The sequence below is a fragment of the Coptis chinensis genome, chromosome 8 (assembly GCF_015680905.1).
Source record: "Coptis chinensis isolate HL-2020 chromosome 8, ASM1568090v1, whole genome shotgun sequence".
In the NCBI taxonomy this organism is placed as follows: domain Eukaryota; kingdom Viridiplantae; phylum Streptophyta; class Magnoliopsida; order Ranunculales; family Ranunculaceae; genus Coptis; species Coptis chinensis.
In genome coordinates, this window is record NC_141463.1 from 76,604,995 (window position 1) to 76,612,024 (window position 7,030).

A 7,030-nucleotide genomic window follows, 5' to 3' on the forward strand; every position below is an offset into this window, starting at 1 on the left:
AATAAAAAACTAAAATATGAAGAGAGAGATGCACACGTGCGTGACAACGTGGATATATAATTGATTGGGCTATTTAGCTTTTGGGTCATTTTTTAATTGGTGTTTATTTGCCCATCTATATTTTTATATATTGACACATTTACCTTTACAACCAAACTCTAATTTACACTTAAAAGTGTGGAGGCCAAATCCTAATTTTAAGGTAAGACTCAAGCATTTAATAAAAAAACCTAAATTTGTTCTAATTCTAATTGTATGCTCTAATTATGATGCATTTTTCATGTAATTAGTAGTTGACCCTAAATATAATAGCCAACTCTAAATTGATATCAAATTAGCCGCTGAATACTAATTGGGGTGTACAATTTTATGTTATTGGTACTATTAAACAATAATTTTAGAGTGTTAATATTCTCTCATTGTTACGTCTATAAACTCATTCTTAAAAAATTATATTATCTATTGTAGTGGTGGGATCCGGGGTATATATATGAGATCTGCGGTAGGAGGAATCCAAAGCGGCATAAAGTTCAGAGACGCATTGCAGAGGATCGGGTCGTGGACATTTAATGACGGTACGGAAACCCTACATGTGGGATACGGAGGTCCACGAGATGGAAGTACAGGTGGAAGGCTGGGATGATAGATGACAACAGTATAAAGAGAGAGTAGGAGAGAAAAGAGGAGGTTTTTTTCATTCCAAGGAGGCTGTGCCAGAGGGTGAGAGGGTGCGAAGCATAGAGAGGAATAGTGACTACAATAGTGAGGAATAGTGACTGTAGTAGAAATTCATAGTGCTTTAGTTATAACATCTATTATACCCCTATATTCTTCCACCTCTCCCATTAGTATAAGCTCACCACCGCCTCCTTGAAAGTTAAAACTCTCTAATTGGATAAACTAGCTACTCAAATATTTACTTGATCTCTTTTACAAACTTTTATTATATTATAGTTTATACCTAATGATAGCGATTGAATCAACAATAGATTATTGTTGAACCCCATGACTAACACTGGTAATAAATCATACGAGCTGGTGTTATGCAATCAGTCATCTTTATATAGATGTAAGAATCTTGTTCAAATTTAGGCTTGAGATAGTCAAATTTGAATAATACCTTACAATTATTTTAGTATAAAAGCTAATGAAAAGCAAACACCGTACCTTAAAATCTTTAAATATAGCAATTGAATTATGACAACCCCAAATGTGTTCATAATAATATTCGTGAAGGTTTGTTTTGCTCCTACTACAAAAAAAAATATATGTGTAATGATCAAGACTATTTAATTCGTGTAATTATGCAAAAATTAATAATATGCATTTTGTTTTACTTCCACCCCTCACTTTTGGGTCGTATTTGAGTGTGCATGTTAATTAACTTGACTTAGATGCATGATGTAAGTTGGTTAAGTTGTGGTCACAAAAAGATTCTTATATGGCCATTGAATCAAATCTTAGATTTTGTCAAGTATTTGACTATTATTTGGAATTTTTAGTATTTGGTTATACTGTTAATAGTAATATTTGTGTTTGGTCTACAAGTAAGTCACGTGTATGGCATGGGTAGGGCATTTTAGCCATTAATAGGAAATTATAGATGGATCGAACAAGATGGTCAACTCAAAGTCAACACAGTCAACCGTCAATTTTGGCCCAAATGCAAATAAACGATCAATTGGTGACCAACTGCAAATTATCCAATTAAAAAGTGGCCCAAAAGCTAAATAGCCCTATATATTTTTTTTTAAATTGATTGATTTAATTTTAATCCGACCCAATTAAAGAGAAAGTCCTTAGATATATATTATAGCTATACCCTCTTGGCTCTATTTTTTGAGCCTTCACAGAGTCTCCAATATTTGCTAAACACGTACTTGGGCTAATTCTAAAAAAAATATGAGACTTTTAAGGAAAAATCTAACAAATAAGGAATTGACACTAAGGAAAATCAGACAAATAAGGGATTGACAGCTTCTTTGTTGGACATTTATTATATTATTCTTGGATCAGCTTTAGCTTATAGGTTTATGACTCATTGTTTGGTCTTGGTGTGGAACGGAATGACCAAGACATTGATAGAGCAACCAAATTTAGTACATGTCCATGAATGCTACAATATGGGTTGTATAAGAAATTTGTATTTTGTGTTAGATTTACCTTACAGTTTTTATAAGCTCATCTTGGGCCCAAGTTAATGTATAGATGGGTTGCTATTGAGTTGACTCCAAATCCAACCCATCACACAAAAGTTTTAACCATCCACCTGAGTTTCATCTCAGCTTTGGATGTAATTTGAGCTAAAAGCCAAAATAAAGCTCGATTTCATCCAACATAGTAGGAAGCACATGAATATAACACTTAAACATAGGTTGGTAACTTGATATAGATTGAGAGAAATCAATAACAAAATTCGTCAGCCCAAAACAACCAAGTGATAAAACCTGTATACGTAAATTATGCAAGCTTTTAGGGGCTTCAACCACTTGGTAGATGGTTATACTTAATACTTAATCCTTAGATATATATTATAGCTATACTCTTGGCTTTATTTTTTGGAGCCTTCAAGAGACTCCACCTTTTGTAAAACACTTTGCCTCATTACGGGAAAATAGGAAAGAAAATTCGAAGTTTACTTATACTCCCAAAAAAACCAAACATTATTTGTATATACTGATCTCTACACTTCTACGGTCTAAAGATACGAATAACTCGTTTCGGTGTAGTTTTCAAATCCTTACTCACGTATAAAGTACTGATGATATGATCTTCTGTGTGTCACCACACACCATATCATCTACAACATAAAGTATTAGACACATGCATATAACCAATATATAATATGCATAATATTTGCCTATATGATTCTCATTCAAAATATAAAGAATTAGAGTTAATACAAAAGTAATGCTTTTAGTATATAACCCTATCAGCTCGATACCATGGCCTTCTCTTGGGCCTCTTTTTTATAATGGTTTGTAACATATCCAGGAATTGCTTTCAAGTTTAATTTTACATATCCATGTGTCTGCAACTGCTTCTTTCATTTACCTTTTGCGTTAGTCAACCATTGTCTGTTGATATTCTTTGTTGCGTGGTTAATATTCTTTATTTTTGTTGAATTTTCAAGTTGGAATGTCTATTGATCCAAAGTTTCTTGTTTCCAACTTTCCTGTCATATTGGGAAATTGTTTTAGTTAATAGTTATTAATAACTATGTGTAGGAGTTATTTGTCTGTTGGCATCATATACATGCGGTGCACGTTCATCTTTGTCTGTTCTGCACCATTTCTTTAGGGGTATATGTATGCGTCTCCACTTTTTTATTCTTTATGGTGATGAATGTGTACAGAGTCCAATTTTCTAGGCTAGTGAAAGTTTGGTAGTCGGCTTCTGACTATGAGAATAACCATGTGGTTTAAAGGTTCTTTATGACATTCTAGTAAACTCTGATCATCATATATGAAGTTTTGGATTATGGGTTTTTCATGATACCAAGTTTAGTGTCGTTTGTTTATTGCAGTTTGAGATTCTGAGTTATGGCGGAACGTTCACTGACTCGCATACATAGCCTTCTTGAGAGCTTGGATGAAGCTCTTCTCTCATCCCGTAATGAATTGTTGATCCTTCTCTCAAGGTATATGTTCTGTTTTTCCAGAAACTATTCCCTGTACTATTTGTATTTTGGTTTCACTTCTTGCATTGGCAAATCAAAACTCTTTGAAGCTTAAAGTAGTATGTTGAAGCTTATGATCATAAGATGAATTGATCTCCGGGTAAAAGCATATACAGTAGGGGCCTTTTGCTTAATCCACTACATTTGAGTATATGAAAAGATCAAATGTAATGAACAGTCTGTTGGTCTGTTGTCTTGTGTGTATATGTAGAATTGAGAGCCGCGGAAAGGGAATTTTGCAGCCTCATCACCTCTTGGAGGAAGTTGAAGCAATAGCAAAGGATGAAAGGAAAAAACTTACTGATGGGGTATTTGGAGAAGTTATAAAATGTACACAGGTGAGCTCAATATAGCATAAACAATGTTGTGCTATTCTCGACTTATGACTTAATGAGACAAATTTTGTTGTGTAGGAAGCCATTGCTTTTAGGTCTCCTTGGGTTGATGCATTGCTGAAGAGTTGACTGTTTTGAATATCGGTCCAAGGCCTGGAGTCTGGGAATATATTAGAGTGAATGTTGATGCATTGGCTGCTGAAGAGTTGACTGCTTTTGAATATCTGAAGGTCAAAGAAGAACTTGTGAATGGATGGTAACTTCAAACCTGGCAATACTAGTTTTTTCACGATATCTATTTATGTTAGCATATACGATAATATTCATATCCAAGAGTGTTGCCTACTCTAATGCAGCCACAAAGATAATTATGTGCTTGAATTGGACTTTGAGCCATTTAATGTTTCTTTTCCGCGTCCAACACTTTCCAAGTCTATAGGCAATGGTGTGGAGTTCCTTAACCGACATCTCTCTGCAAAAATGTTTCATGGTAGAGATAGTTTGAAACCAATGCTTGATTTTCTCCGCACTCACGAATACAAGGGAAAGGTAAATTTTCTTCACGACTTCAAGCCCTTGTAGTTCTCTGTTCTTGTTTTGTTTTTTCTCTCTATTGTAAGTCTTTGGTTTCTTGGAAATAGCTGAATCAGGTGGAGTATTCTCCATTTTAATATGAAAATGTTACTTAAAATATGATCTTGAGATGGTACTTATTTGCCAGATAAATTAAATTAATGTGGTTTGAATTGAAGCACATTTGTAGCTAAACATATATATTATTGTTGATGGTTTTCTACAGATAACGATGCTGAATGACAGAGTGCATACTCTTGATGTACTCGAATCGGTTTTGAGGAAGGCTGTGGATTATCTGACTGCGCTTCCCCCGGATACTCCATATTCACAGTTTGAATATAGATTCCAAGAGATTGGTTTAGAGAAAGGGTGGGGTGATACTGTTGAGCGTGTTCAGGAGATGATTCATTTGCTCTTGGATCTTCTTGAAGCACCTGATCCCTGTACCTTGGAAAAGTTCCTTGGGAGGGTACCAATGGTTTTCAACGTTCTTATTCTATCTCCGCATGGCTACTTTGCTCAAGCGGATGTTCTGGGCTATCCTGACACTGGTGGCAATATTCTTATTTGATTGCAGTATGATCTCATCTTAGATTCTGGTTTTTTTATATACGTATTCTGCTTTTGGAATAACTTCAGGTCGTCTATATTTTGGATCAAGTTCGTGCCTTGGAGTGTGAGATGCTTCTTCGCATTAAGCAGCAAGGACTGGATATTGTACCCCGAATACTCATTGTAATATTTCAGACACTTATCTGGATATAATGCTAATTAATACCTTTTTGTTCTTTTTGATTCTCATTTGTGCATTTGAATCCAGGTGGCGCGTCTTCTACCTGATGCAGTAGGGACGACTTGCAATTAGCGTCTTGAGAAAGTTTACGGTACAGAGCATTCACATATTCTCCTAGTTCTTTTCAGAACTAAGAAAGGAATTCTCCGCAAATGGATTTCAAGGTTTGAAGTATGGCCATACTTGGAGACATTCACTGAGGTTAGACTTTCTTTTATGCTCATCTCATCCAGTCACAAAAGTTCTGTCACAAGTTTTAACCTTTCTTCTAACCTGCTGTCAGGATGTTGCAAATGAAATTGCTGGAGAGATACAGGGCAAGCCAGATTTGATAATTGGCAACTACAATGATGGAAATCTAGTAGCATCTCTACTAGCAAATAAATTAGGAGTCACACAGGTAACTGGAGAAGAATTATTGGTAGCTCAAAGCCATTTTCTCATTGCCATTTCATGCACTCTAAGAAACTGATTTTTCTTTGTCTGTATTTTTCTGCAGTGCACCATTACCCATGCTCTTGAGAAAACAAAGTATCATGATTCTGACATATACTAGAAAAACTTTGAAGAGAAATACCACTTCTCATGCCAGTTCACAGCTGATTTATATGCCATGAACCATACAGATTTCATCATCACTAGTACATTCCAGGAGATTGTTGGAAGGTATGTTCACTAGATGCGTACTAACTTTATGGTCTTTTAATTTTTAGACCTAATATTTGACCTTTTTTCTTCTAAATTCTTACAGCCAGGACATTGTTGGACAGTATGAGAGGCATACTGCCATTACACTCCCCAGACTCTATCGAGTTGTCCATGGTATTAATGTCTTCGACCCCAAGTTCAACATTGTCGCACCAGGAGCAGATATGGATCAATGAGAATGATCTCTTCAAGCATGATTGGAGGAGTCGATCAAGAATCAAAGTTCTGCAATATATTTTCCTAAAATGGACATTGGCTTTCCTTATTGGCCTGCTAACTGGGGTTATTGTCACCCTTATCAACCTTGCAATAGAGAACATTGCTGGATACAAGCTTCTTGCAGTGGCTCGTTTTGTTGAGGAGAAATGGTGTACGTGCATGCTTTCTGTAGGATTAGTATTATACTATTATCAAAGCTTTTCAATAGGGTGTCAACAACTTCATTTTCTTTGTCTTTTTTCTCCGTACAGAAGTTTGAAATGTACATTCTGATGGTTGCTATGTGAAATAGGGTGAGTGTTGTCTTAGATTTAATTTCATACTTTGTAAATGTTAGTTTTAGTAAAATCATTCCTTGTAAGTTATTGGAATAGCTTTAGCAATACATTAAGGGTTGTTTGTTCACTCTTACATTTCTTGTTCGGTCTTAAATTTAAATTTTGCCCCGATATTGTTCCTATCTTAGCTTGGAGTCCTGTTTCTCCTTTGAACAATCATGTTAGGCAAGATTATTGTAGTCATGCAAGTCACAAACTATTCAATGTTTTTTAGCAGGGTACTTTTAATTTTAGCATTTTGTTGTTCTAATTGTTTCTTTATGAATATATTGGCGCTTGTAGCATTTGAGTGGGAACCTGCAAGATGTAATTGGAGGAGAAAGAATGTAGTGTTGGGATTGGGATACCTTAAAGAATTATTGCAACCAATATTTTTTTTTAA

General features: G+C 35.2%; 1 pseudogene across 1 annotated transcript; it reads left to right on the top strand.

Annotated features, from left to right (window-relative positions):
• Window positions 1-3,067: 3,067 nt before the first annotated feature.
• LOC147483132 (sucrose synthase-like) lies at window positions 3,068-6,721 on the top strand (annotated as a pseudogene). Its single transcript, XR_015204276.1, has 10 exons — window positions 3,068-3,640; window positions 3,891-4,017; window positions 4,093-4,270; window positions 4,371-4,563; window positions 4,814-5,145; window positions 5,226-5,325; window positions 5,411-5,584; window positions 5,667-5,783; window positions 5,883-6,049; window positions 6,135-6,721. The product of XR_015204276.1 is annotated as a sucrose synthase-like (transcript).
• Window positions 6,722-7,030: the final 309 nt, after the last annotated feature.